The 9,649-nt window shown below is 35.8% G+C and overlaps 1 non-coding gene and 1 pseudogene across 1 annotated transcript; both read right to left on the minus strand.

Annotated features, from left to right (window-relative positions):
• Positions 1 to 1,966: 1,966 nt before the first annotated feature.
• LOC116764001 lies at positions 1,967 to 4,623 on the minus strand (annotated as a pseudogene).
• On the minus strand, positions 2,442 to 2,547 carry LOC116764833. The gene has a single exon (XR_004353042.1). It is a non-coding gene; the product is annotated as a U6 spliceosomal RNA (small nuclear RNA).
• Positions 4,624 to 9,649: the final 5,026 nt, after the last annotated feature.

Raw genomic sequence — 9,649 nt, forward strand, 5'->3', positions numbered from 1 at the left:
ATATATAGGAACGTATGTGGTTTAAGGCAGAATTTGGGTTATGGTATTATGTTGCCACTTTCTATTATTATTATTAATAACTATTTGTGGCATTGTCAGCTTGGTTTTTTTAATGACTGCCGCTGTTTTCTGTGAATCTGTGCCATTTTTATTTGCTTTCTTAACGTTCTATTTTTGAATCCTGTGGAAAGAGATTTTAGAGGCTCTCTTCCTCTTTCATTTGAGACTGCTGGGCTTAACTGAATCTTAAAAACAAGCATTTTGGGGGAGGTATGACTTGAAAATTACTCTTCAAACGATTGTTCTTTCATGAAAAGTCAGAAAGGGCCTAATTAACAATCACAATTTATACTGGTTCAAGATTACACAATTGAGAGAAAGAGTGCTTTTACAGTTAATTCTGATTGTGGTCTGTGTAGCCTGATCAGTAGAAAAACCTCACAATTTCCTGTCATTAAAACATAGGTAAATAGGATGTAATACCTCAGAAAACCCGTAAATGACCCCAAAGCAAATGGCAACTAAGTGCTTTGGTCTTGACTTTAGATTATATTAACTTACATTTTAGTATTTAATTTTAATACCTACGGTATTAGATATCTGTTTAAAGGACAGAAAGCAACACAAAATGAGTACTCTGCTTAAAACTTGGAAATAAAATAATTTCAAAAGGTTTCTGGTTTTACGCTCAGTAAACGCTTACCTCAACATATTCAAAATTAGATTTTACCACCTGCTTAAATTTTCTCCTTTGAACCTGGAAAAGCCTGTAGGTTAAAGTGTGCTGCCTGCATTGAGTTGACTTTGCATGCCCCTGGGCAGGTTCTGTAACCTCCCTGTGCTTTAATTTTCTTAACAGTAACACTGAGGATAATAATATCTCTCATCGTATGAATTTATAAGAATTAGAGGATCTTGAAAAACATATTATTGACACACCTAACCTCTTTAATCATATTCTCAACTTACACCATAAAATTTTAGCTAGTAACTTTGAATGGAAACAAGTTCTCAAGCTAACAGCTTTTTGTCTTCCACGTATTATCATTAATAGATTCCAGAAATTGGTGCCTTTTCACCTATTTGATCCTATAAGGTACAAAAAAAACGCACAGAATTTTTTGAATAAAAAGTGAAAATGTATACACTAAGTATATATAGTCTCCATAACAATCAGTTGCTTGAACGTTCGCATTACAGTCAATTTTGGTAGTGTGTGGATCAGAGCTGTCTATTCTGTGAGCAGTAAAGAGATGATGTTTCTCTTTGGTTCTTCATCTTTTGATTCTCTTTGCCCTCATATCCTTGAATGGATTAAAATTCCTTACTAGAGATTCATTTCTATGGATCTTGAAGACTTTTGGTTTTCAGAGCCCACAGAGAAAAATTGGTTAAAAAAAAAAAAAAGAAGCACAAAATTAGTAAAGGAGTGAAAAGAATTTTGTTTGGGGCCAGGATTAGTGTTGGTGAAAGGAATCAGGGTTTATGGGGAATGTTCTCCTTCCCTTCTTTGAGGGGCGCATAAACTTATTCTAAAGGGCTGGGATGGGAGAAAAGCAGAGGAAAGATTTTTTTCTTAACTTTTGTTGCCACCTTGACTTGACCTCTGATCTGGTGAAAGGAGTTGGGAAGATTTGCAGGAAATCTGGATTCCTGAGATTTCTAGGGAACAGCAAAAGTCTGACTCTGTACTGCGGAAGCAAACATTTTAATTTTTTACTCCATTTTTGAAAGCAGTGGTGGACAGATGTGGGCAGGGATATACTGTGGGCCTCTTTATATTCTCTGTGGGTTTTGCTAATGTATTTCTCAGAGTGTGTGATTAATGCAGTGGTTCTCAGCCCTGCTACAATCACCTGGGGAGTTTTAAAGAAATGTGATGTCTGCACCACAGATCAGGCTAATCATATCAGAATCTCCAGGGGTGACACCCAGGCATCTTTTTTTTTTTTTTTTTTGTAGACAGTCTTGATGTGTTATCTTTATTTTGTATTTCATGGTGTAAAACCAGTGAATATAACTAAAGTATTAGTGGACTGGATGAAAAGAAACTGGTTATTAGGCAAGAACAGGGGTTGTAGTTACCCATGACTACTTTTAGCTATGCAGATTAATATATTCTGCAGGTTTACAGCTCAGCACCTTCACCTTTTTTCACTGGTATTTCATGTAAGGCTTCAACCACTGTAATTTTTCCTGATGATGAAGCTTGTCCTTGGGAATTGGATGCATTGCACTCATATTCTCCGGCATCTTCCTTACTAAGAAGGAGATACCAGCACCCAGCCAGTTACTTCATGCTTTTCTGGGCCACCCCGGGTCTGAATGGCCAGGTTGCCTCGGTCACCAAGCAAGAGTTCTGCTCTTTGAACTCCATAGTGACCCCTTTTAACCTTGTTCCAGTTGAGGACAGGGGTTGGGATTCCGATGACCTCGCAGCTAAAAATACAGAACGCTTCACGATTTGCGTGTCATCCTTGCGCAGGGGCCATTCTAATCTTCTCTGTATTGTTCCAATTTTAATATATGTGCTGCCGAAGAGAGCACCAGGCATCTTAATTAAAAAAAAAAAAAAAAAAAAAAGCTTTTTAGATGATTCCAATACGTAGTCAAAGTTAAAACCATTGGCTTAATGTTTTAGTTCTCCTGGGTAAAATAGCCTTAACACAGGAGTTATCAAATGTTTTACTCCTCTACATCAGTAACAGTTATTGAGGGCCTCTAATAGCTTTTGTTTACATGGGTTATGTCTATTAATATTTATTGTATTGAAAATTAAAACAGACATTTTATAAATATTCAATTATGGATTTATTTTAAAACAACAAAAGCATTACAAGTTAATAACACATTTTTATGAAAAAAATTGTTATGCTTTCTAAAACAAAAAGGATTTCATGAGAAGATTGGCATTTTTTAACATTTAAAAAATGTTACCGACTTATTAGAAAACACCTGGATTTGTTTATGCATTCAATCTGCTATGACATGTTATTTTGGTTGAAGTATATGAAGAAAATGCAGCCTCACATGGACATGTAGTAGGAAAAGGAAGGAGTATTTTAATCGCCTCTTCAGATAATTATGGATAATCTTTTTTGTTACTAAAACAAAACATGACAAATAATAATGTCATAAAAGTTAGTTGTAATGCAGAATCTGAAACTGTATAAATAAACATTTTTACTCCATTACATTAAAATCCATTGGTCTCTCTTATACTTTGAATGGACCTTTTCTCTGTGATTGGGCATGGAGCATTTGGAAAACATTTGTTCACTGAGTTATACAGATATTCCAAATGTTGAACATTTTATTATAAACTATTTTAAAAATCACATTTTTTAAAATAACTGACTTTGTCAGGAAAGTTGTTACATGTCAAGAAACTGTCAAGCTTATGGAAGCAGATACAAGTTTTCCAAAATTCCAGTTTTCACTTGAAAGATGCAGTTTTATCACTGACAAAAAATACTGTCAGTTATTGTCCTTGAAGGCCTAGGCACACTTCATTCATTTTCAAACAAATGTCTTCCAAATAGCCAAGTCTGAATAATCAGGATATCAGTCAATTATTCTTTCAAGTAAAAGTAGAATTTTATGAAAAAAGCAGGTAGCTCATCTCACATCTCAAACAATTGTACACGTGCTTTTCCTTGAGTATGTATTTGTCCTTCAGTATGTAGCATCTGGTAGAAGCACTTTATTTGTATCTCCCATTTTGTCATGCGGAATATTAAAAGATTCATAATCTCAACTTCTGCTTCTGGTCAAGATGGAGTAACAGACTGGATTTATTATCTTATCTTCAAATATATATATCAAACAGTGATGCTCAAATATTGGAAAACAGACATCACAGGAGAGTCATAAAAAAGGAAAACAAATGAGATGAGCTGGATGCTTTCCCCATCTTGATGTCTTGAGAGATTTCCCAGGTTGGAGGAATCCAAACAGAGCTGGGTGGTCTCTATTAGATGAAAAGACAGAGTTGAGAACTTGGGAAGGTCAAGTGGCTAGAATTTGCAGAGTATGGGAGGAGAGAGAGGGAGCTTCCAGGAGAGAGTGCTTCAGGGATCAGTAAAGGTTTCTCCATAAGTCTTCAGCTGAGTTCAGATCAGCACATGCATGTGAGGAAACTACTCAAGGTGGGGGAAAGATCTACTGAAAAGGAGCAAACATAACAAGCCTGAGAGCACAGATAAGGTTAGGAGTGTTTTGTGTTTCCACCAGTTAGAGTGGAAAAGCCTCAAAATACCAGGGAAAAAGTAGAATATCCAGAGAGTATCGCTTCTGTAAAGTGTCAAATTATACCAGGATTACAGGCTGCTCTGCTCCAGTCTAAGAAAACTGGAAAGCAAGCCTCCAGAGGACCAAACTATTTCCAACTCAACTGTGTCTCAGAACAAAGATCAAGAATATTTAAAGGATGCAAATATGCCCAGCACCTCCCAAAAAAGTAAAATTCACATCTGGTATCTAATAAAAAAATTACCAGGCATGCAAAGAAATAGGAACCCACAATGAGGAGAAAAACCAATCAATAGAAATAGACACAGAGATGACACAGATGATAAACTGGCAGACAAGGATATTAAAACAGTTGTCATACCTATATCCCATATGTTCGAGAAGGAAGAGGAAAGGTTGAGCATGTTAGGGAAAGATATGGACAGTATAAAGAAAATCTAAATCAAACATCCAGAGAAAGAAAAAAGCATGTCTGGGATGAAGAGTACATTGAATGGAATTAACAATGGTGACAACAAAGATTAGGCACTGCAAAAGAAAATCTTAGTAAACTGGAAGACACAGGAATAGAAAAAATACAAATGAAATAGACAAAGAAAAAACAGGAAAAATAAACAGAGCACTGGTGAACTGTTGAAAAGCTTCACACAACTTAATATGTGTGTAATTGGAGTCCCCAAAGCAGGAGGGGGCATAAAAATACTTGAAGAAATAATGGCTAAAAATGTTCCAAACTTGATGAAAACTTAAAACCCACTGATCCAAGAAATTCTATGAACCCCAAGCACAAGAACATAAAGAAAATTCCACCAAGGCATGTCATAATCAAATTGTTTAAAAGCTGGGATAAAGAGAAATCTTAATACAGAGGCATGTTACATGCAAAGGAACAAAGATTAGGATGACAGCTGATTTCTCATCAGAAACAAGCAAGAAGACACTGGAGCAACATCTTTAAAGTACTGAAAGAAAAAGATCTGTCAACATAGAATTCCATGCTGAGAAAAAATATCTTTCAAAAACAAAGGCAAAATAAAAAATTTGTATTCGGCATACAGAAATCACCACCATACCTTCACTACAAGAAATATTAAAGGACATACTTTATGCAGAAGGAAAATGAGACCAGATGAACATATGCATCTACACAAAGGAAGGAAAAAAGAAGACTTAAAAAACCCCTTATTTTAACAATTTCTTTGAAAGATAATTTTTTTATGCAAAAATAATAATAATGTATCGTGGGGTTAATAACATATTTATAAGTAAATATCTAAATACCATATTTAGAAGTAAAATATCTGACAACAATAGCACAAAGACTAAGAGGGGAAATAGAAGTAAACTATTTTAACATTCTTGTACTATACACTAACTGATATAATAATTCTTGATGGTGTATAGTGACACATTAAAGATGTATACTATAAATCCTAAAACAACTACTAACAACAAAACAGAGGTATAGCTTACAAGCTAACAAAGGAGATAAAGTAGAATAATAAACAACAATCAATTAATCCAAGATAAATGAGAAAAAGTGGTAAAAACAAAGAACAGATGGGACAAATAGAAAACAAACAGCAGAGTGGTACATTTAAACTTGGCCATATCAATAACCACAGTAAGTATAAATAGTCTAAATACCCCATATAAAAGCCAGAGATTTTCCAATTGGCTAAAAAATACAAGACCTAACTGTATGCTACTTATAAAAAGCCTACTTTATTTGTAAGAAAGAAAATAGTTTAAAAGTAAAAAGGATTGAAAAAGATACACCATGCTAATGCTGATCAAAAGAAAGTTGGAGTGGCTATATAAATATTAGGAAAAAAGTAGATTTCAGAGCAAAGAATTGTTACCAAATAAAAATGGGTCATTTCACAATGATGAAGGGGTCAATTTCTCAAAAGGACATTGCAATCCTAAATATTTATGCACTTAATAAGAAAGTTTAGAAATACATGATATAAAAATTAATGGAACTGAAAGAAGTAGGCAAATGCACAATTATAGTTAGAGATTTCGACACCACTTTCTTAGTAATATATAGAACAAGTAGACAGAAAATCAGATATTGTATGGAAGATTTGGGGAACATGATCAGCTACCTTGACCTAACTGATATTTATACAACACTCTACCCAATAGCAGCAGAATACACATTCTTTTCATGTCAGAAGGAACATTTACCAAGATGGATCATATTCTGGGCTATAAAGCAACTCTCAAAAATTTTTAAAGGATTCATCCATACCAGGTCCACTCTCTGACCATGATGGAATTAAATTTGAAATCAATAGCAAGAAGATATAAGGGAAATCCTCAACTATTTGGAAACTAAATAACAATCTAAATAACCCATGGGTAAAGGTGGATATGAGTAAAGATAGATATGCTCATTCTCTTGATTGTGATGATGGTTTCATGGGTGTAAACATATGTTAAAACTCATCAGATTGTATACCTTAAATATGCACAGTTTAACATATTATAATTCTATCTTTAAAAAGCTGTTAAAAAAAAGACATGTGCTCAAAGGTTGAGATTTAATAATAACCACAATTTTTATTTCTTCATCAATGATATTGTTAAGTGAGACTGGCTCTTTTTCTTTTCTTTTGTCTTTCTATCTCTTTTTTCTTTTTCTTTTTTTTACTGTGCAGGGCAGTGAAGTAGGTTTTGTTTTTTTTTTAAATAGTACAATTTTGTGTTCTGTCTTGATAAGTGCTAAGGTGCCAGAAGTTTTACCCACTATTGCTTTAGGAACATCAGTGCAAAGTTAATACAGTAAAAAAGTAAAACTTGCTTTTGTATTATTGTAAAAATTGATTTGACCTTGCAGACATCCAAAAGGGTCTTTGGGAATCCCCAGGGGTCAATGGATCACATTTTGAGAACTACTGTTTTAATACAACTTTCTGGTTATTACTGCTTTAGTCCAATAGTGTGTCTTTAAAGGTAAGACTAGGTATATGAAAATCCTGCCACCAAAACTGCATGGGTAAGACCTTTATTAGCAGTTGAGTCCTTAATGTGATTTAAATCACAGTATAGAATCTATACCATAATAAAGATGATAACCATTCCACTTGTGACTAATGCTATCACTGTATACACAAATAATTTTTTTCCATGATGAAAACTGGGGCCTGCGGTTGTTTAGTTAAATGTAATAGTCATGGGTTATCTTCCATGTAAAGAGTTTGAAGACAGAAAAAGTTGTAGTAGGGAAAAAAATAGCAGATAGAAGGCATTTCTGAAAGTCTCCAGAATGAAGGAGGAGAGGAAAGAATGAATGAAGAAAAGGGGAAGGGTATATTTAGAGTATAAGGCATAAGAAAAGATAAAAATAAAGAGGGAAGGGACACATAAATAGAGAGTTGTATTGGATTCGTAGATTTATGGAAAGTTGTCAGAAAAGCCCGCATGTGTAAAAAACGATTTACTAAAATCAGTTTCACATATTATGCAAAATGTTTTAGATGTATGGGATACATCACACGGATACATGAGTGGTGGATACAGAGATGTGCTGTTCATATTCCCTTCAGTGAAGGACTCTGTTCCAGCTGTTGGAGTGTCGCTGGCAGACAGCCTCTAGCTGTCAGCTCCTTTGGCTGCAGAGAACTGCTTATAGGAAGTCACCCCACTGAGGTGAGGGTACAAAGCTTCAGCCATTTGGGGTCACTGTGGGACAACTCTGACAGGCGCTTTCAGCTCCAGGGCTCTCCATGGGGCTGGGTGAAACTGTGGAGGAGGAGGCCGCTTCTCTGCTGACTCTTCCCTCTGCCCAGTCTGGTTGCTCTCTCTCCCTCCCACAGGGGTTTGTCCCAAGGGCACTCCCTAATACACATCCTGAATGCTAAGCTCTGTTTCAGAGTCTACTTCCTATAGATCTCAAACTGCAACAGCAACTTACTGACTTAAGTATAATCAAAATTGGAGAAGATTGGGCAATGGAAACTATCAAAATTATGTGTTAACCTTTTAACTCAAGCATTTCTGTATTTCTCATTTTGAATTGCTTATACTTAGCATACTATCTTTAACATTTTGTTTCATGTAGGTTTGCTATTTCCACCTTCCCTTTCTTATAGAAATCACACTGTGGAAAGATAAAAAGCTAATAGGATAAGAAAAACAATTACTCTGTTTCTTACCCAGCCACTCAGGAAACCCACAATTTCAAGGTTGGCCTAAGCAGCAAAAGAGGAAAAATATATTGGAAGATGTGATAGTGGTTTTGTTCTGAATACATACCAATGGACAATTCTGGGGTGGTCCGATTATCAGAACTGACCATGGATGTACTAAAGAAGCTGTTTAATTTTGTTTGAGCCGGAAGATTTGAATTGTTACTCAAAATTCTTAGACATGAATAGGATTAGCAATTTTGAACATCAGGGAAGTGTGTATTTCCATCCTGTCTTCTACCATAGCTCCAGAGGAGGGCAGACATTATTCTCAGGTCAGCCCTCTCCCTTTTTAAATTTACTCTTATAGCCAAGCCTAAGAATATAGAGTGGGTGAGCCTTCAGGCTGACTGCATTACCTTCAGACTTTTGCTGTCTGGCAAACAGGTCTGTTTCAGTGTCCCTGTTTTTTTTCAGGCATCTATATGTTACTAGATGACTCATGGCAAGCCACACCCTGATCCTTAGTTTGGAAGAAAAAGAAGATGGTGAAGTAATTGTCCAGACAACTTAGACTAGAAAGGTACAGACCAAACTGAGATACCGTTTTGTTTCTAGGATTATCTTGATAACAGTGATTTTTTTAAACATCTTTCCTGGGGTATAATTGCTTTACAATGGTGTGTTAGTTTCTGCTTTACAACAAAGTGAATCAGTTATACATATACATATGTTCCCATATCTCTTCCCTCTTGCGTCTCCCTCCCTCCCACCCTCCCTATCCCACCCCTCTAGGTGGTCACAAACCACCTAGCTGATCTCCCTGTGGCATGCGGTAACAGTGATCTTTGATGTTACACAGTAAATACAGTTTCATTTAGCTTTTCCTTTGGGGGGCATGGATTCCACTGTGAACATTTTAGGTCTCATGTATATCAGACAGTTACTTCAACCATACTTCTCAGCTTGGGAGTATGATAGTCTGTCCCCTATAAGGCAAGGTAACTATCTGTGAGAAAAAAAGAGAAAAGATATGCTGGACTGTTATAAAGGAAAAATTTTGAGGGTCCCAGTTCAGGCTTTGTTTGCTCATCTGTTAAATGGGATTAATACCTACCTCACATGGTTAGGAAGGGTAAATATGGGAACATAGGAAAAGCACCTAGGGCAGTGGCTGGTACAGAAGTATCCGGTAAATATCGATCCCTGGCCACCCCTTCTTAATGAGCCGTAGGAAAATAATTCTTAACCTCACAGGGTTT

This window comes from Phocoena sinus, chromosome 13 (genome assembly GCF_008692025.1).
Source record: "Phocoena sinus isolate mPhoSin1 chromosome 13, mPhoSin1.pri, whole genome shotgun sequence".
Classification (NCBI taxonomy): domain Eukaryota; kingdom Metazoa; phylum Chordata; class Mammalia; order Artiodactyla; family Phocoenidae; genus Phocoena; species Phocoena sinus.